Source organism: Ranitomeya variabilis, chromosome 4 (genome assembly GCF_051348905.1).
Source record: "Ranitomeya variabilis isolate aRanVar5 chromosome 4, aRanVar5.hap1, whole genome shotgun sequence".
Taxonomy (NCBI): domain Eukaryota; kingdom Metazoa; phylum Chordata; class Amphibia; order Anura; family Dendrobatidae; genus Ranitomeya; species Ranitomeya variabilis.
The window spans coordinates 490,974,939-490,997,110 of NC_135235.1; the positions used below are offsets into that span (position 1 = coordinate 490,974,939).

Genomic DNA, 22,172 nt, shown 5'->3' on the forward strand with positions numbered 1-22,172 from the left:
CAAATGGCGCTCCTTCCCTTCCGAGCCCTGCCGTGCGCCCAAACAGTGGTTTACCCCCACATATGAGGTATCGGCGTACTCAGGACAAATTGGACAACAACGTTCGTGGTCCAGTTTCTCCTTTTACCCTTGGGAAAATAAAAAATTGTTGCTAAAAGATCATTTTTGTGACTAAAAAGTTAAATGTTCATTTTTTACTTCCATGTTGCTTCTGCTGCTGTGAAACACCTGAAGGGTTAATAAACTTCTTGAATGTGGTTTTGAGCACCTTGAGGGGTGCAGTTTTTAGAATGGTGTCTCTTTTGGGTATTTTCAGCCATATAGAACCCTCAAACTGACTTCAAATGTGAGGTGGTCCCTAAAAAAAATGGTTTTGTAAATTTTGTTGTAAAAATGAGAAATCACTGGTCAAATTTTAACCCTTATAACTTCCTAGCAAAAAAAAAATTTGTTTCCAAAATTGTGCTGATGTAAAGTAGACATGTGGGAAATGTTATTTATTAACTATTTTGTGTCACATAACTCTCGGGTTTAACAGAATAAAAATTCAAAATGTGAAAATTGCAAAATTTTCAAAATTTTTGCCAAATTTCCGTTTTTTTCACAAATAAACTCAGAAATTATCGACCTAAATTTACCACTAGCATGAAGCCCAATATGTCACGAAAAAACAATCTCAGAATCGCTAGGATCCGTTGAAGCGTTCCTGAGTTATTACCTCATAAAGGGACACTGGTCAGATTTGCAAAAAACGGCAAGGTCATGAAGGGGTTAATCACTATGTCATTCAAACATGGTCTCTGTTCTCCAGTCAGTTATTTTACTATAGGCAATGGGTGAGTCCTTATATTTGAGGATGTTAAGGTGTAATTATTGCTTTACATATTCTATTACTATGTTCCTTGAATGTAATGATGTCAAACTTTAATACATTTCTTACCAATGGATAACAACCTTCACAATCTCCTTTAAGTGCTACTGCAGATATGAACATTCAATGTCACATCAATTCATCTCTCCTTGTTAGTTCTCCTGAGGGCAATAAAAGCTGATTTAATCAATTCTCTGTCAATAGATCTGGATAGAGCAAAAGAAGTTAAGGCAACTATGTGAAGAACAGCAGGGATTCCATGTGGTGTGTTTCAGGAATCATTATGGAAATACGTTTTTATGATATGTGGAGCAATATATCACATGTTTGGAACCTTCACCATAAGCACTATACTTCATTATATGTGAGTCCTAAGTGCTATTTGTAGACTAATATGAGAACCAAGTGATTGATGTTGGAATCACATGTTGTCTTCCTGACATACGGCCTTCAACAAGAGAATGAAAGAACCAATGCCATAACCCTTCAAATATTTAATTGAATACATTTTTAAAATTAAAACAAAATATCACCTGCATGGTTACATTATAGGAATGTTTTCTATAATTCAATAAAATGGTACATAGAAACTGCTATGAGCTCATACAAGAGATGGGTGAATTGATTTGTTGAGTGATCACAAGCTGACGCTGCAGTGCAGACGAGTCATATAACGCTGGAGGAAAGAGGCGGAGGGAGATGGGGACAGCCGCAGATACTAACTGCACATGCACCAGATTCCCAGCCCCATAGTGTGAATACATCAGAACACACTGCGGGGCGGGATCACTAGATCAGCTGATGTGACTTGCAGGGCAGCGCGCACAGCGCATGACAGAAAAATAAGAGCACAGCGCAGGCGCCGGGTACGTGAATACAAATAGAGGAGGTGGCACCCGGCGCACTGAGGGAATGATTGACGGCCGGGAGGATGTTGATTACGGGGGAAAAGACGTGCCCCTATGACAGAATACAGGTATGGCACAAAATTAATAAAACTTATTATTTCAGCGGTATTAGGGAGCACAAACATAAGAGCCACCTTCACAGAATGCAGCCTTACTGCTGCAGAAGGTGGCTCTTTTACTTAAAAATGCCCTGGGGGGTGACAGGTTCCCTTTAAAAACAAACGTGTACATAGATATGGGAACAGAACAGAGCTTGCAGCATAGAAATGAAAGCAGAACCAAGCTTGCTGCCTACATAGATACTGTAACAGAAGCAAGCTGACTATAAATAGACTCAAGAACAGAACCAAGATTACTACGTAGATAAGGGAACTGAAAGGAGCTTACAATATGGGAGCAAAACTGAGCTTACTACAGAGATATGGAAGCAGAAGTAAGCTACCTACAGAGATAAGGAACAGAACTGAGTTTACTATGGAGCTATAGGAGCAGAACTGAGCTTACTACAGAAATATGGGAGCAGAACCGAGCTTACTACAGAGATATTGGAGCAGAACAGAGCTTACAACAGATATATGGGACCAGAACTAAGCTTACTACAAAGATATGGAAGCAGAACTAAGCTTACTACAGAGATAAGGGAAGGGAACAGAACAGAGCTTTAGGAGCAGAACCAAGCTTATTACAGAAATAAGGGAGCAGAACCTAGCTGACTACAGAGATATTGGAGCACAACTGAGCTTACTACAGAAATACGGGAACAGAACCACGCTTACTACAGAGAAATGGGAGCAGAAATTAGCTTACTACAGAGATAAAAGATCAGAACCAAGCTTACTACAGATATATAAGAAATGAAAGGAGCTTACCACAGAGATGTGGGAGTAGAAACAAGCTTACTACAGAGATATGGGAGCAGAACTAAGCTTGCTACAGAGATAAGGTGTCACGGCCACGCCTTCCGCTCATAATTACCCGCTGCGGCGCGCTCCTCCTGCAGGCGCGCGTCCTCTCCTTCATTCTTCTCCGCTCCCTGGTTCTCGTCGGGTGCGCGTACGCACCACCCACTCCAGCACTTCCTCTTTCTGATTTACAGGCTCTCTGTATCTCCTCTCTGTGATCCTGGAGGACCGTGAACCGGAAGTCCTCCTGCACTCCATGTATATAAGGCGATTCCTTCCTCTGCTCCTTGCCTGTCTGTCATTTGTGCTTCTGTGACTCAGGTCCACCTTTGTCTTTGCGCTGCCTGTTTTGAGTCTCCATTCTGTCCAGCCAGTTCAGCTTCTCTGTCTCTCCCAGGCTTCCTTGTCTCCTCATCCAGTCCAGCCCTCCCAGTGTCCTCTTCGTACTCTGTTAGTCTGGTGTCTCTGTCCTGTCCTGCTTCCTTTGTGTCTTCCCCTTCGCAGTGCTCCTTTGGTCTCACCTGTACCCAGCTCTTACCTAACTGTACTCATCTTTCCCCGCTCTATCCATCCTACGCCTAGCTTCTCTATTTTGTACCTCCTACTACCTTGTCTCCGGGTTCTTGCTTCTGCGGCAATAGTCTCCCTTGGGTCTGCCCCTAATGCTCCCTGTATAGGGGGTGGTCTACCTGGTCAGCTCATCCTTGGGAGGTTTGTTGTCGTGGATCTGCGGGTCCACCCCAGGTATTCCAAAAGATCTCACAATAGGACTGCACTCGGATGACATCTGAGTGCAGTCTGATTTTTACATAAGGGAGCAGAACCGAGCTTACTACAGAGCTATAGGAACCGAATCAAGCTTACTACAGAGATAACGGAGCAGAACCGAGCTAACTATAGAACTATGGGAGCAGAATCGAGCTTACTAGAGAGATATGGGAGCAGAACAGAGCTTACTACAAAGATATGTGAGCAGAACCGAGCTTACTACAGAGTTAAGGGAGCAGAACTGAACTTACTTCAGAGATATAGCAGCAGAACAGAGCTTACTACAGACAAACGGGAGCAAAACTGAGCTTAATACAGAGATATGGGAGCAGAATCGAGCTTACTAGAGAGCCCATGCCCACCATGCGGGAAGTAAGCAGATCATGTGCGGTTGGTACCCAGGGTGGAGGAGAGGAGACTCTCCTCCACGGACTGGGCACCACATAATTGTTAAAAAAAAGAATTAAAATAAAAAATCATGATATACTCACCTTCTGATGGCCCTGGAGTCTTCCCGCCTCTCAGCGGTGCACGCTAACGCTTCCATTCCCAGGGATGCTGTGTGTGAAGGACCTGCGATGACGTCGCGGTCACGTGACCACGATGACGTTGCGGTCACGTGACCGTGACGTCATCGCAGGTCCTGCACACAAAGCATCTATAGGAACGGAAGCCGCTGAGGAGATCGGCTGCCTTCGGAAGGTGAGAATAACCAATTTTTTTATTTTTTATTATTATTTTTAACATTCTATCTTTTACTATTGATGATGCATAGGCAGGATCAATAGTAAAAAGTTGGTCACACTTGTCAAACCCTGTTTGACAAGTGTGACCAACCTGTCAATCAGTTTTCCAAGCGATGTTACAGATCGCTTGGAAAATGCTAGCATTCTGCAAGCTAATTACGCTTGCAAAATGCTAGTTTTTAGCGGGAATATGCATGCCAATTCCGCATGCGATATACCAGAGGCAGGAGTTGCAGAATTGCTGCTGAAATTTCCGCGGCAATTCTGCAACGTGTGCACTTAGCCTTAAAGACTCCATAATAATAGGATCTGTACCACAGGACTTGTGTATAGCAAATGTGGTGCCAATATTCAAAAAGGGGACAAAAACTGAACTGAAATTATAGGCCAGTAAGCTTAACCTCTACTGTGGGTAAAATCCTGGAGGGTTTTCTAAGGGATGCTATGCTGGAGTATCTGAAGAGGAATAACCTCAAGACCCAGTATCAGCACGGGTTTACTAGGGACCGTTCCTGTCAGACTAATCTGATCAATTTCTATGAAGAGGTAAGTTCCGGACTGGACCAAGGGAACCCAGTGGATGTAGTGTATATGGACTTTTCAAAAGCTTTTGATACAGTGCCACACAAAAGGTTGATGCATAAAATGAGAATAATGGGGATAGGGGAAAATATGTGTAAGTGGGTTAAGAGCTGGCTCAGGGATAGGAAACAAAAAGTGGTTATTAATGGAGCACACTCGGACTAGGTCGCAGTTAGCAGTGGGGTCAGTATTGGGCCCTCTTCTTTTTAACATATTTATTAATGACCTTGTAGGGGGCATACAGAGTAGAATTTCAATATTTGCAGATGACACTAAACTTTGCAGGGTAATCAATACAGGGGAGGACAATTTTATATTGCAGGATGATTTATGTAAACTAGAAGCTTGGGCTCATAAATGGCAAATGAGCTTTAATGGGGATAAATGTAAGGTCATGCACTTCGGTAGAACTAATAAGATGTTTAGCTATGTGCTTAATTCTAAAACTCTAGATAAAACCGTCAATGAAAAAGACCTGGGTGTATGGGTGGATGACAAACTCACATTTAGTGGCCAGTGTCGGGCAGCTGCTACAAAGGAAAATAAAATAATGGGATGTCTTAAAAGAGGCATAGATGCTCATGAGGAGAACATAATTTTACCTCTATACAAGTCTCTAGTTCGACCACACTTAGAATACTGTGTACAGTTCTGGTCTCCAGTGTATAAGAAAGACATAGCTGAACTGGAGCGGGTGCAGAGAAGAGCGACCAAGGTTATTAGAGGACTGGGGGGTCTGCAATACCAAGATAGGTTACTTCACTTGGAGCTATTTAGTTTGGAAAAATGAAGGCTAAGGGGTGATCTTATTTTAATGTGTAAATATATGAGAGGACAGTACAAAGACCTTTCTGATGATCTTTTTAATCATAGACCTGAGACAGGGACAAGAGGGCATCCTCTACATCTGGAGAAAAGAAGGTTTAATCATAATAACAGACGCGGATTCTTTACTGTAAGAGCAGTGAGACTATGGAACTCTCTGCCGTATGATGTTGTAATGAGTGATTCATTACTTAAATTTAAGAGGTGACTGCATGCCTTTCTTGAAAAGTATAATGTTACAGGTTATATAAACTGATTCCTTCATAGGGCGTTGATCCAGGGAACTAGTCTGATTGCTGTATGTGGAGTCGGGAAGGAATTTTTTTCCCCAGTGTGGAGCTTACACTTTGCCACATGTTTTTTTTTTGCCTTCCTCTGGATCAACATGTTAGGTTAGGCTATGGGTTGAACTAGATGGACTTAAAGTCTTCCTTCAACCTTAATAACTATGCTACTTTGAGATATGGGAGCGGAGCCGAGCTTAATACAGAGATATGTAAGCAGAATGTAGCTTACTAGAGAGCTATGGGAGCTGAAATGAGCTGACTACAGAGATATGGGAGCAGAACCAAGCTTATTACAGAGATATGGGAGCAGAACCAAGCTTACTATAAAGCTATATGAGCATAATCGAGCTTACGGAGCAGAACCAAGCTTGCTACAGAAAAAGGGTAAATAAGGGTGCAGAACCGAGCTTACTAGAGAGATATCAGATCAGAGTTTAGCTTACTACTAATATAAGGGAGCAGAACCAAGCTTACTACAGAGATAAGGGAGCAGAACCGCAGAACCGAACTTACTAGAGATGTCAGACCAGAACTGAGCTTACTACAGAGATAAGGGAGCAGAACCGAGCTTACTACTGAGATAAGGAGCAGAACTGAGCTTACTACAGAGATATAGTACCATAACTGAGCTTACTTACAAACATACAACTCCAGAAACAGGGACATAGTAACATAGTTAGTAAGGCCGAAAAAAGACATTTGTCCATCCAGTTCAGCCTATATTCCATCATAATAAATCCCCAGATCTACGTCCTTCTACAGAACCTAATAATTGTATGATACAATATTGTTCTGCTCCAGGAAGACATCCAGGCCTCTCTTGAACCCCTCGACTGAGTTCGCCATCACCTCCTCCTCAGGCAAGCAATTCCAGATTCTCACTGCCCTAACAGTAAAGAATCCTCTTCTATGTTGGTGGAAAAACCTTCTCTCCTCCAGACGCAAAGAATGCCCCCTGGTGCCCGTCACCTTCCTTGGTATAAACAGATCCTCAGCGAGATATTTGTATTGTCCCCTTATATACTTATACATGGTTATTAGATCGCCCCTCAGTCGTCTTTTTTCTAGACTAAATAATCCTAATTTCGCTAATCTATCTGGTTATTGTAGTTCTCCCATCCCCTTTTTTAATTTTGTTGCCCTCCTTTGTACTCTCTCTAGTTCCATTATATCCTTCCTGAGCACCGGTGCCCAAAACTGGACACAGTACTCCATGTGCGGTCTAACTAGGGATTTGTACAGAGGCAGTATAATGCGCTCATCATGTGTATCCAGACCTCTTTTAATGCACCCCATGATTCTGTTTGCCTTGGCAGCTGCTGCCTGGCACTGGCTGCTCCAGGTAAGTTTATCATTAACTAGGATCCCCAAGTCCTTCTCCCTGTCAGATTTACCCAGTGGTTTCCCGTTCAGTGTGTAATGGTGATATTGATTCCTTCTTCCCATGTGTATAACCTTACATTTATCATTGTTAAACCTCATCTGCCACCTTTCAGCCCAAGTTTCCAACTTATCCAGATCCATCTGTAGCAGAATACTATCTTCTCTTGTATTAACTGCTTTACATAGTTTTGTATCATCTGCAAATATCAATATTTTACTGTGTAAACCTTCAACCAGATCATTAATGAATATGTTGAAGAGAACAGGTCCCAATACCGACCCCTGCGGTACCCCACTGGTCACAGCGACCCAGTTAGAGACTATACCATTTATAACCACCCTCTGCTTTCTATCACTAAGCCAGTTACTAACCCATTTACACACATTTTCCCCCAGACCAAGCATTCTCATTTTGTGTACCAAGCTCTTGTGTGGCACGGTATCAAACGCTTTGGAAAAATCGAGATATACCATGTCCAATGGTATATCTCGATAAATACACATTCCGGCAGGGGCATTACAAGGGTCCTAAAATATCAGGGGCCCAAGCCCCAAAGTGCATGTCTCCTCATTTGACCCCCCCATTAGTCATTTAAAATAGCATCTATACATACAAATGAAACCAGAAGTATACATACACTATATAAATAGACATATATGCATGTTTTTCTCAATTATTGACATAGGTCCAAATAAGTTGTAATGAAAACTCAAAATCGGTATTTCACACAAAATCTCCAAACAATGGTATTGGAGAAATATAGCGGCATATAGACATAAGATAAAATCAAAATATTTTATTGTAGTTCTATTAAAAAGGGAGGTTATGTATAAAATTCAAACATAGTGATACAGGAATTACAATGAAGCAGTGCGGTACACAATATCCAATAAAACCAGGGGGCATATCAGCAATAAGCAAACTTGGCTTCCAAAAAGTTAGAGTGAACAATGTGCCTTTGTAACAGCAACCTGTGTTAAATGTAGCCTGAAAATAAAGTGCAATGTGCTGTGCTATAAGTAAAGTTATAAAGGCACGTGCCTATACATTTTAAGAGAATGTTGCGAAGCAATCACATGGGTCTAAAAGTACTTGCATCAGTTTGCACCCTGCTTATGGTGCTGCAGCTACCACCCAGACAGCACCGTTTCACCAAGACTTTCTTCTTCCAATGGTGGCATGTGTGCGAGTGGCATGGTGTACAGGTTTAAATATGATCTCTTACAGCTGCTAGGTATATTGGTGATTCAGTTGTGTGTTGAAAAATGCACAAATCACTGAACTGCCTCTCTGTAAAGTGACTTCCGGGTCCATGCACTTGGAACGCATGATGTGTGGGGCCAGAATGCAAGAGGCAGCCGTGAAATGAGCATGCATCAAAATGAATCCCGAGAATGTGTAAGTCTATCCAGGCAAGGAGGATTACACATGTAAGTGAAAAAATTGTGGGGCGTGCACATTATGTAAATGGTGCCGTGACATATCTATTCAGTGAGGGTGTGAGAGCACATGAATGCATGAAAAAAGGGGCATGTATACTAGTGCCATGACACATCTATTTAGGTAAAAATCCTGATACATTACTAAGTGCTAGGGGGGGAATTATTATAAATAAAAATTATTAAGGAAAGAGGGGATAAAATTGAATTGAATTATGTGGGAAATATATGATAAAGTGCAGAATATATAAATTAATAAAAATTGAAGTGTTAAAGGGAGAAAAATGTAATAAAATACCATATATGTAAAATTATAAGTGTTCTGCAATATCCATAGATGAGGGGAATAATGACCAAACGGAAATGGGGAATTTTAACTTACTGTGATAAAAGGCATGTGTGGTCAATAAAGGTGGATATTGCCCCTAAAAGGGAAGTTGGGTGGCAAAGAAAATCCAAAGGATATAGTTAGTGAGATCTAAGAGAAAATTAGAGTAATAATAGAAAGATTGAACTTATGATAAGTGATCCCTAAATTAACATATTGTGGAAAGGCAGTGTGCGAATAAGAAACAACTTTTGCCCAACGGAGGGAAGTGTCATAGACAGGAAGGACAATGGTATATTGTTGGGGAAAGATGTGGTAACAAGTAAAAAGAGGGAAAAATGAAACAGGTTGGACTAGTGTGAAAACATAAATATTAATAAATAAGCTTTAAACAGAAACAAAATATTGACTGTTACATTAACTTTTTAGAAACTTGAAGTGGATAAACGAAAACAAGAGCACCGTCCTTCCGGAATACCAACGGAAACAATGAGGTACGTATGATAAAATATAGTGTTCTTGCTCCTAGCCCAATAGGCATAGTTTCTTGTACTAGTCCAATGACAACGTAGTTTTTGAGCAATCTCAAAATCCAAAATCCAGCAGATAAAAAAAGTTTTTCCATGGAGCTTTTCGATTCTGGGATTACAATTCTTTACATCAAAGTTTCAATTTCTCCCTCATGGGAACAGGTACTGTCCAGACATCTTCAAATGGTGAATGGAAAAAGAGAAAGAAGATAAGCATGGATAATACATGGCAGGAGAGATCTAGGGAGACAAATTGCAAATATTAAAATCAAAGATAAAAAAGACAGAATCACACATACTAAAAACATCAACAGCATATGAAAAGCAGGGAGGTTGTGAAGGAATAAATATTGGTTACAAAAGGCACTTAAACCTAAGGTTTCATTGAGACCTTGTGGGGTCATAGTTCCCAACTGGTAGATCCACCTACTCTCTCTCTTTGAGCTAGTACTTTCCCTAAATCTCCCCCACTATTGTTTAGCTGTACCTAGTCTATGGCTTTGATTTTTAGACCCAAGGGGTTGGAGTTATGGTATATTTCAAAGTGTTTTGGTAGAGTTTTCAAATTACTCACATCTTCTATTGTGACGGATTTCTCAATGTCTTTAACATGTTCTCTGGTACATACTCTCAGTTCTCGGGTGGAAAGCGACATGTATACCTTGTTGCAGGGGCACTGCACATGATAGATTACCCCCTTTGAGCCACAGTTCAAGTTCTTCCATATATCGTAGATCCTTGTGTACAATTTTCTTAACTCTTAAAATTGACCTGTAGGAATGCCATTGATGGTTGATTTATGATGTGATGAAGTGGCTTGTAAAAACGTATTGGTGTCCCTAGGTTTCCTGAAAACATTAGTAATGATTTTACCATTTGACAGTACAGTAATCTTAAGATCTAAAAAATATATTGTTCTGCCTAACTTGTAAGTGAGTTTTACATTACAGTCATTTTGATTAAGTTTGTCCATTAATAGGGCCAACTTGTCACTAGTATCTTCCCAGATGAACAATATGTCATCAATGAAACAAATCCATCCCTGTATGGAATCAATGCCTGGGAGATATTCATTATGGAAAACTTTTCTTTCCCAAAACCCCATAAAAAAGTTGGCATAAGCAGGGGCACAAGTGGCCCCCATGGCTGTGTCTTGCTGTTGTAAGTAGATGTTTTTGTTAAAAATGAAGACATTATGTTCAAGGATAAATTGTAACAGAGTTAAAATTAGTTCAATTAGTGGTTTGTCAAGATTACTCTGGTGAAAATAATAGGAGACTGCACGAAGGCCATCAGTATGCTTGATTGAAGAATAAAGTGCTTCAACATCTGCTGTTACTATCAAGGCCCCTTCTTCTAGTTGCAGAAGGTCTAATCTTTGAAGAGCTGCTGTTCTGTCCTTGATGTAAGACGGCTAAGTTTGTACGAGAGGTTGTAGATAAAAATCAATAACAGTACAGACGGTTTCACATAAGCTTCCATTTCCAGACACTATATGTCTACCCGGGGGATCCAAGGGATCCTTATGTAATTTTGGTAAAATATACAAAGTTGCCAGCTTAGGTTGTAATTTAACAACTAAATCAACCAGTCTTTTTGGAATTATATTATTATCATGTGCTTTTTCTAAAATAGAAATTAATTGTTGATGGAATTGAATAAGACGGTTGTAAGCTAATTTTTTAAGCAAGATTTTATGCTTAAAATTTTAACAGATTGTTTTTCGTACATGGATTTGGGCCAAATTACAGTATTTCCCCCTTTATCCACTTGTTTATTACAATATCATCAAATGATTGTATTTCTTTCAATGCTAATGTCTCTTTACGTTTTAAATTAGAGACCCAACAAGGGCTATGTGGTAGTGCCTCAATAACCTTAGTTTCCATTTTTGTAAAAATTTCTACTGATGGACAAGTATTCAGACTGGAAAATTTCTTAGATTATGTAACCAAATGTAGTGGAAACTTACCATTTTCTTCCTTCAACTCTTCCAGCTTCAGCTTCAGTTGGAAACAATAGTTCCAGATCAGACCTGTGATGCAATTTTTGTAGGATAGCTTTACATGCAAAAAGGTGAAGATCCTTCACCAACCTGAACTTGTCTAGGTGTGAGGAAGGTGAGAATGTTAATCCCTTTTCTAGTAACCTAGTTTTTGATTCAGTGAGTATGTGCTCAGGCAAGTTAATTACCTTGGCTCGGTCATTGTTGCTTTTGTTGACTTCCTTATTGAAAATATCTGGATATTTCCTGTTACCCTTATTGCTGGTCCTGGAACACATGTAATTATCACTGATGCTTTCCGTGTTACTGCAGGATGCACTGCTTTCTGAGTACGAAGGGTGCTCTTTAGATGGAATGTTAGTTTTTGAATATGTGATCTTTTTGGTGGGAGTTGCCATCTAAAGATGTCATCAGTCTTATAGTCTGTAGTGTCTCTAATATACTTCTTCAGTTTTAGCTGACTAAAGTCATTCACCCACTTATCAATATCTTTTTCAATGGATTTTAAAAAGTCTTCAAATTTTTCAGAGACCAAAAATGTCTTCAAATTTTTATGCAGCTCCTAAATCTCTTTATCTAAAGAGTTCATCGATATCACATTCTTATCAATTGGTTTTAATGAACTCTAAAGAGCAGGAGGTGGCTGCTTTTTTCCATCTGTGTATTACCTCAGTGTCTTCTAAATTGAAGGGTGGAGAAACCTGTACCCTGAGACCTCTATGTATGATGTTCTGTTTGGTGTAGTTCTCTAGAGTGGTTTTGTTCCACCACAACTTAAGTATTTTGTGTAGATCATTTTTTTACTGTAGCAAACGGTCCCTCTTTTCCAATGGAATATCCTGTGATGTAGCTGAAAGGCCTTGTTTAAACAAATTGGTGGCCTTGGACCGTCAAGTAGTTTCCCTAGCCTTAAGGTCCATCTTAAATAATGACAGTCTGTTAGAAAACAGCAACATATATAATTATTAACCTTAAAATCTATATTTCACACAAAATCTCCAAACAATGGCATTTTGTAAGTAATGATACTTACAAAATCAGCAAAGGATCGAATACTTGCTGATAATACTTAATATATATACAGTGCATTATTTGCATTTTGCAGTGAGAAATAAGTATTTGTTTCACTACCAAACATTAAGAGTTCTGGCTCCTACAGACCAGTTAGACACTCCTAATCAACTCGTTACCTGCAATAGTTACATAGTTACATAGTTATTAAGGTTGAAGGAAGACTTTAAGTCCATCTAGTTCAACCCATAGCCTAACCTAACATGCCCTAACATGTTGATCCAGGGGAAGGCAAAAAAACCCCATGTGGTAAGAGTAAGCTCCACCATGGGGAAAAAAATTCCTTCCCGACCCCACATACGGCAATCAGACTAGTTCCCTGGATCAACGCCTTATCAAGGAATCTAGTGTATATTCCCTGTAACATTATACTTTTCCAGAAAGGCATCCAGTCCCCTCTTAAATTTAAGTAATGAATCACTCATTACAACATCATACGGCAGAGAGTTCCATAGTCTCACTGCTCTTACAGTAAAGAACCCGCGTCTGTTATTATGCTTAAACCTTCTTTCCTCCAGATGTAGAGGATGCCCCCTTGTCCCTGTCACCGGTCTATGATTAAAAAGATCATCAGAAAGGTCTTTGTACTGTCCCCTCATATATTTATACATTAACATAAGATCACCCCTTAGCCTTCGTTTTTCCAAACTAAATAGCCCCAAGTGTAATAACCTATCTTGGTATTGCAGACCCCCCAGTCCTCTAACAACCTTGGTCGCTCTTCTCTGCACCCGCTCTAGTTCAGCTATGTCTTTCTTATACACCGGAGACCAGAACTGTGCACAGTATTCTAAGTGTGGTCGCACTAGTGACTTGTATAGAGGTAAAATTATGTTCTCCTCATGAGCATCTATGCCTCTTTTAATGCATCCCATTATTTTATTTGCCTTTGTAGCAGCTGCTTGACACTGGCCACTGAATATGAGTTTGTCATCCACCCATACACCCAGGTCCTTTTCATTGACAGTTTTACCCAGAGTTTTAGAATTAAGCACATAGTTATACATCTTATTACTTCTACCCAATTGCATGACCTTACATTTATCCCCATTAAAGCTCATTTGCCATTTATCAGCCCAAGCTTCTAGTTTACATAAATCATCCTGTAATATAAAATTGTCCTCCTCTGTATTGATTACCCTGCAGAGTTTAGTGTTATCTGCAAATATTGAAATTCTACTCTGAATGCCCCCTACAAGGTCATTAATAAATATGTTAAAAAGAAGAGGGCCCAATACTGACCCCTGTGGTACCCCACTACTAACCGCGACCCAGTCCGAGTGTGCTCCATTAATAACCACCCTTTGTTTCCTATCCCTGAGCCAGCTCTCAACCCACTTGTACATATTTTCCCCTATCCCCATTATTCTCATTTTATGCATCAACCTTTTGTGAGGCACTGTATCAAAAGCTTTTGAAAAGTCCATATACACTACATCCACTGGGTTCCCTTGGTCCAGTCCGGAACTTACCTCTTCATAGAAGCTGATCAAATTAGTCTGACATGAACGGTCCCTAGTAAACCCGTGCTGATACTGGGTCATGAGGTTATTCCTCTTCAGATACTCCAGTATAGCATCCCTTAGAATGCCCTCCGGGATTTTACCCACAGTAGAGGTTAAGCTTACTGGCCTATAATTTCCGAGTTCAGTTTTTGTCCCCTTTTTAAATATTGGCACCACATTTGCTATACGCCAGTCCTGTGGTACAGACCCTGTTATTATGGACTCTTTAAAGATTAAAAATAACGGTCTATCAATGACTGTACTTAGTTCCTGCAGTACTCGGGGGTGTATCCCATCCGGGCCCGGAGATTTGTCAATTTTTGTGATTTTTAGACGCTGCCGTACTTCCTGCTGGGTTAAGCAGGTAACATTTAATTGGGAATTTTTATCACTAGTCATATTGGCTGCCATGGGATTTTCTTTTGTAAATACTGATGAAAAAAAGTCATTTAGCATATTGGCTTTTTCCTCATCCTCATCCACCATTTCACCCAAACTATTTTAAGGGGGCTAACACTATCATTTTTTAGTTTCTTACTATTTATGTAGTTAAAGAATATTTTGGGGTTATTTTTGCTCTCTCTGGCAATGAGTCTCTCTGTCTCAATCTTTGCTACCTTGATTTGCTTTTTACAGAATTTATTTAATTTTCTATATTTATTTAATGCCTCATCACTACCTACTTCCTTTAATTCTCTAAATGCTTTCTTTTTGTCACTTATTGCGCCCCTTACAGCTCTATTTAGCCATATTGGTTTCCTCCTATTTCTAGTATGTTTATTCCCATACGGTATATACTGTGCACAGGTCCTATCCAGGACGCTAATAAACGTCTCCCATTTTCTTTGTGTACTTTTATGTCTCAGGATATAGTCCCAGTTAATTGCACCAAGATCCTCTCTCATCCGTTGGAAATTTGCCCCCCTGAAGTTTAGTGTCCTTGTCACCCCTCTACTACACATCTTATTACAGGAGACCTGAAAACTTATTATTTTGTGATCACTATTCCCCAAGTGACCCCCAACCCTTATATTTGATATGCGGTCTGGCCTGTTGGTTAATATTAGGTCTAGCAGTGCCCCCTTCCTTGTTGGGTCCTGAACCAGTTGTGAAAGGTAATTGTCTCTCATAGTTGTCAAAAACCGATTACCTTTACTGGAACTGCAGGTTTCTGTTTCCCAATCTATTTCAGGGTAGTTGAAGTCCCCGATAATAATGACTTCTCCTTGAGTCGCAGCTTCATCTATTTGCTTTACGAGGATATTCTCCATTGCTTCCATTATTTTTGGAGATTTATAACAAACCCCTATCAGTAATTTATTATTTTTTCCCCCTCCCCTTATCTCCACCCACAGGGACTCTACATTTTCATTAGATTCACCTATATTATCACGCAGGATGGGTTTTAAGGTGGATTTTACATAGAGACACACCCCTCCCCCTCGCTTATCTGTATGGTCATTTCTGAACAGGCTATAACCCTGCAAGTTAACAGCCCAGTCATGGCTCTCATCAAGCCATGTTTCAGATATCCCCACCATGTCATAATTATGTTCCAAGAACATTAGTTATCATTCGTCCATTTTGTTAGCGAGGCTTCTGGCATTAGTATACATGCACTTGATGTTCCTCTCTGTACCTCTATTCTTTCTTAAATTATTAACTGTTCTAACCCCACCCCCCATGCCACCACCACCCCCAACTTCCTTATTTGTGCCCAGGTCTCTATCTGCACTATCTTCCCCTCCTATAAAATGAATACCCTCCCCCCCCAATCCCTAGTTTAAACACTCCTCCAACCTTCTAGCCATTTTCTCCCCCAGCACAGCTGCACCTTCCCCATTGAGGTGCAGCCCGTCCCTAGCGTAGAGCCTGTAGCCAACTGAGAAGTCGGCCCAGTTCTGCAGGAACCCAAACCCCTCCTTCCTACACCAATTCTTGAGCCACTTATTAACCTCCCTAATCTCCCGTTGCCTCTCTGGTGTGGCACGTGGTACAGGCAGTATTTCGGAAAATACCACGTTGGAGGTCCTTGCTTTCAGCTTGCAGCCTAATTCCCTGAAATCATCTTTAAGGACCTTCCACCTACCTCTAACTTTGTCATTTGTGCCAATGTGCACCATGACCGCTGGGTCCTCACCAGCCCCTCCCAGTAATCTGTCCACCCGATCAGCGATGTGTCGGACTCGAGTGCCAGGTAGGCAGCACACCGTTCGACGATCCCTGTCTTTGTGACAGATTGCCCTATCTGTTCCCCTAATAATTGAGTCCCCCACTACCAGCACCTGTCTGGCCTGCCCTGCTCTCCTATTTCCCTCCTTACTGGAGCAGTCACTCCTCCGGCTTTCAGAGGACATGCCTGGCTGCAGCAGTGCTACCCCTGTACTGGCACCCCCCTCATCTGCCAAATTAGCAAACTTATTGGGGTGTGCCAGATCAGGACTAGCCTCCCTGGCACTCTTCCCTCTACCCCGCCTTCTATCTGTCACCCAGCTAACTGCCTTACTGTCCTGCAGCTCCATCCTACCATCCCCCTCCTCATCTATCCCATTGAGCGTCTGCTCTGTGAGCAGAAGACTCCTCTCCATATTGTCTATGGATCTCAGTGTTGCCAGCTGCACATTTAGATCCAGAATCTGGGATTCCAAATGCACAACGTGCTCACATCTCGCACAGCAGTATGCACCCTCGACCGGCTGATCAAGGACTGCATACATGAGGCAAGATGTGCACTGGATGGCATTAACAATTGTGGAGCACATTTCCTAATGGGGATTGCACCACAGAAACGTTATATAAAAAATAAATACAAGTATTAATTAAAAACAGACAGCAATTCCTCCCTTGGAAACTCCCTGAACCCAAAGTCACTGAATCACAAGTCACACTTACCGCCGTCCACACTTATGCTCAGGTCACACTCAGCTCGCTCACACTCGCTATGCTGAAGATTTATAGATTTTTTTTTTCCTCTATTTCCCTTCAACAACAAGCCACCTTGCTGTTCAAATGCACTTCCAAAAAGGACTTGAGCCCCAAACAGCTGCCCCTTATAAACCCTTGATTATGACCGCCCACCCTAAGTTAACCCCTTGTGAATATAGCTACTCCCAATTCAGCAACTCACACAAATTCACACAGGTATTTGTTAAAGGCCTTCCAAATACCTCCTCACTGAATCACAAGTCACACTTACCGCCGTCCACACTTACGCTCAGGTCACACTCAGCTCGCTCACACTCGCTATGCTGAAGATTTATAGATTTTTTTTTTCCTCTATTTCCCTTCAACAACAAGCCACCTTGCTGTTCAAATGCACTTCCAAAAAGGACTTGAGCCCCAAACAGCTGCCCCTTATAAACTCTTGATTATGACCGCCCACCCTAAGTTAACCCCTTGTGAATATAGCTACTCCCAATTCAGCAACTCACACAAATTCACACAGGTATTTGTTAAAGGCCTTCCAAATACCTCCTCACTGAATCACAAGTCACACTTACCGCCGTCCACACTTACGCTCAGGTCACACTCAGCTCGCTCACACTCGCTATGCTGAAGATTTATAGATTTTTTTTTTCCTCTATTTCCCTTCAACAACAAGCCACCTTGCTGTTCAAATGCACTTCCAAAAAGGACTTGAGCCCCAAACAGCTGCCCCTTATAAACTCTTGATTATGACCGCCCACCCTAAGTTAACCCCTTGTGAATATAGCTACTCCCAATTCAGCAACTCACACAAATTCACACAGGTATTTGTTAAAGGCCTTCCAAATACCTCCTCACTGAATCACAAGTCACACTTACCGCCGTCCACACTGACGCTCAGGTCACACTCAGCTCGCTCACACTCGCTATGCTGAAGATTTATAGATTTTTTTTTTGTGCTCTATTTCCCTTCAACAACAAGCCACCTTGCTGTTCAAATGCACTTCCAAAAAGACAACTGTCTTACATAGTCACCTTTATAAAAGACTCCTGTCCACAGACTCTATTAATCAGTCAGACCCTAACCTCTACAACATGGGAAAGACCAAAGAGCTTCATAAGGATGTCAGGGACAAGATCATAGACCTGCACAAAGCTGGAAAGGACTAAAAAAACATCCTTACCACACGAAGTGAGATCTTGCTTGAAGCCCCAGACCAATTAAAATTGACAGTCATCTTGTGTTTCTTCCATTTTCTAATAATTGTGCCAAAATGTGTTGCCTTCTCACTAAGCTGCTTGCCTATTGTCTTGTAGCCCATCCCAGCCTTGTGCAGGTCTACAATTTTGTCCCTTATGTCCTTAGACAGCTCATTGGTCTTGGCAATGTTGGAGAGGTTAGAGAGTGTTTGTGTGTGAACAGGTATCTTTTATATAGGTAACAACAGGTGCAATTAATACAGGTAATGAGTGCAGGGAGGAGGCTTCTTAAAGAAAAATAAACAGGTCTGTGAGAGCCAGAATCCTTGCTGGTTGGTAGGTGATCAAATGATTATTTCATGCAATAAAATGCAATTATACACTGCTCAAAAATATCTTCACATGCTTCAAATCTTCTATGCTGTGAAGATACGAGATGTGCAGCATCTGAAACAACGGATACTGGAAGCCTGTGCTAGAATTTTTTCTTCGGTGTTGCCATCAGTGTGCCAAGAGTGGGAGAAGAGGGTTGAATTGACAATCCAACACAATGGGCAGCACTTTGAAAACATTTTATAAGTGGTCATAAACTTGTAAATAACTCATGAATGAATAAAGTTATGTTAAAACCAAGCACACTATTGTTTTTCTTGTGAAATTCTCAATAAGTTTGATGTGTCACATGATCCTCTTCCCATTGAAAAAAATAAAGTTGGATCCAAAATGGCCAACTTCAAAATGGCCGCCAAGGTCATGACCCATCTTGAAAAGTTTTCCCCCTAACAGGAAGTTGATATCACCAACCATTCCCATTTTATTTAGGTGTATCCATATAAATTACCTAACCTGTATATAAACTTTTTGAATAATCAAGAAGATTTTTTGATTTTTAGAATGTTAGAATGTAAACGTTGAAACACGATTTTTTAAATAAGATTGTCGAGCATGTATGAAAAAAATGTATAATTTTTTAACAGACATAATTTTATAAAAATCTAAATAGTTTTTCAAGACATGATTTTAAGAGGATTGTTTGACTGAGTTCTATGTTATGTCTCATACTCTAATGGCTACAGAACTGTTAAATTTTATTGTACTGCATTACTTAGAAATGGAAATCATCTTTTCCCTAATATATACTGTTCAAATTATGCTTTTTCATGTATAATATTATTTATATTCTCTGAATGTTGTATAGTGGGTTTGTGAGAATCTATTTCTAAATATATTTGATTTATTCACTCACAGGTTATAATCACGCCCTTAGCAGGGTGTCTATTCCAGATGTTTCATTATGTTCATTTTTGTATACAATGAGCGGTTGTTTTTTTATATTAATAAACTTGATAAAGGTGCAGGAACCTGCAGTAAAACATTTAAATTATAAAATACCTTGTGCCACCCAGCAATTCTTTCTAACATACATTGTAAAAAAAAACCATACAAAACGTAAGATAAAAACAAAGTGAGCAAATACCCTGTAGTAAATAAATAGCAATAGTGTGTGAAAATAAGATAAGATACTTAGTGAACATAATTTGATTTAAAAAAGTAAAAGTCACCCCATCACTTCAACATGACACTATTCGGTATGGTCCTAACCTCTACTATTAAAACTTTACCATTAGTGTTGAGCATTCCGATACCGCAAGTATCGGGTATCGGCCGATATTTGCGGTATCGGAATTCCGATACCGAGATCCGATACTTTTGTGATATCGGGAATCGGTATCGGGATCGATATTAATATGTAAAATAAAGAATAAAAATAAAAAATATTGATATACTCACCTCTCCGACGCAGCCTGGACCTTACCGATGTAACCGGCTAGCCCTGACGAAGAGGGGAGTTACCTCTCGAAACTAGTTGGCAGCTTGTCTCTCTCGCGCACCCGTCCCTGCTTTCTGTGACGTCACACTAGCTCCGCCCCATCTCAGCACCGCGTCCTCAGCGTTGCTTCCGGCCGGGGCATGCGAGGCGCTGGTACCTCCTCACCACTCGCCGGTACGTTCTCGTCCAGGAACCGCGGCCTCTGGCACGCACACTGGACTCTAACCCTCCCAGCTCAGCGGGTTACTTTATCGGCACCGTATCCAGTGGACTACCTTGCCTTCCTCACCGCGGGTACCTTCATAAGCAAACATGTGGTGAGTGCCAACTAATTCCTATTAATACCACTGCAATTATTGTGGCCAGTAACTTCCTAATATTCTAGTGTATTGCTTGCAAATCACTTTATTCTCTACTTTGTTTACTCACTAGCATCAGTTTACCACACTGTGGAAAGACAAATACCAAAACCTCACATAAGAACATCCCCAGTGTAAACTGTACAACCTTATATAAGGAGTAAGTGCACCCAGCTAATACCCTTGGTATTTTGTGTGTACAATATAAACAATATTCGAGGTTTTACACACTTTGCCTTCCAGTATCGGTTCACTACACTGTGGAAAGAGAAACTATTAACCCCACATTGAAACACCACAGGTGCAACCTATACAGCCTCATAAAAAGAGTAAGTGTATATAACCAACACTTTTGATAAATTCATTTGTACGGTCCAAATCAAATAATATATCACTCTGTTGTACACTTTACCTTTCAGCAAACCACTGTAACCAGGTGTAACCCTTCACTCACACGGGACCCCAGACAACATAGTAATAGCCATATCAAAAGTAAGTACATTGATATTCCAGTTTCAGTTTAGCGCGGAGGTTAGTAGTATTATTAATCAACTGGTTTAATTTTTAACAGAGTTTTGCACAGAACCTGTTTTAACCACCTGCAGCTTCCATGGCTTCCTACCTCATCCTTCCAGGTGAATAAGCGCCAGTGTATATACGTTTTTATTCTCAAATTAATATTTTGCATGACCACCCATTGCCTTCAAAACAGTATCTATTCCTCTAGGTACAATTTCACATAGTTTTTGAAATAACTCAGCAGGGAGGTTGTTCTAAACATTTTGGAAAAATAACCACAGATCTTCTATGGATGTTTACTTGTAAAAATTCTTCTGTCTATTCATATAATCCCAGATAGATTTGGTGATCTTGAGACTGGAGCACTGTGTGGCAATATCATCACCTCCAGGACTCGTTGATAGAGATGGGCAAACTCTGACAGTAAGGTTCAAGGTCTGTACCGAACACCTAGTGTTTGGGCACAGATCCTGAACACGTACTTCTGAAAGAAGTCCTTCTAACTGTTCTGGTTCGGCAGCCCGAACATCAGCTGTTTCCTACTCTGTAATCTGTATGACATCGTGCGAAACAGTAGCGGCTCTGATTGGTGGTAAGATCATTAATCATATTAATTAAAGGGGTTGTCCATTACTAAGGCAACTTTTTCTGAAACTAAATGTTGGGCTCCAATAAAGCCTATACTCACCTGCCAAACTGGCACCGTTCCCGCAGGTTCAGCTTTTGCTCTCCATGGGGCTGTGATGCAGTACTGTGACACGTGATGCTGGCACCCAATCGGCACTGGCATCACTGTATCTGTCTTTGGATAAACTGAACATGAAGAGGAAGCCAGGGCTGCAGCTCATTCCTGACTTCCTCTTCATGTTCTGTTTGTCCGAAGACCGAAACAGTGATGCCAGCACTGATGGGGCGACAGGGCATCACATGTCATCACGTGACAGCCAAGGCTACTCTATACTCCTCCTTCTAGACCTGTCCTTTGCTTTCGACACAGTTGACCACTGCCTCCTACTACAGATCCTCTCCTCCTTTGGCATCTAAGACCTTGCCCTATCCTGGATATCTTTATACCTTTCCAACCACACATTCAGCATCTCCCCCTTCCAGGGCTGCCATCAGGGCATTACTGCCCTGACTGGCGTATGGGGCCCGTTGGGCAGAGGGGGCCTGCATCGGGCCCCGTC

General features: G+C 41.0%; 1 long non-coding RNA gene across 1 annotated transcript; it reads left to right on the forward strand.

Moving 5' to 3' along the window:
* The first annotated feature begins 1,214 nt into the window (after positions 1 to 1,214).
* On the forward strand, positions 1,215 to 20,949 carry LOC143769058 (uncharacterized). The gene is made up of 3 exons (XR_013214192.1): positions 1,215 to 1,235; positions 9,470 to 9,534; positions 20,886 to 20,949. It is a non-coding gene; the product is annotated as an uncharacterized LOC143769058 (long non-coding RNA).
* Positions 20,950 to 22,172: the final 1,223 nt, after the last annotated feature.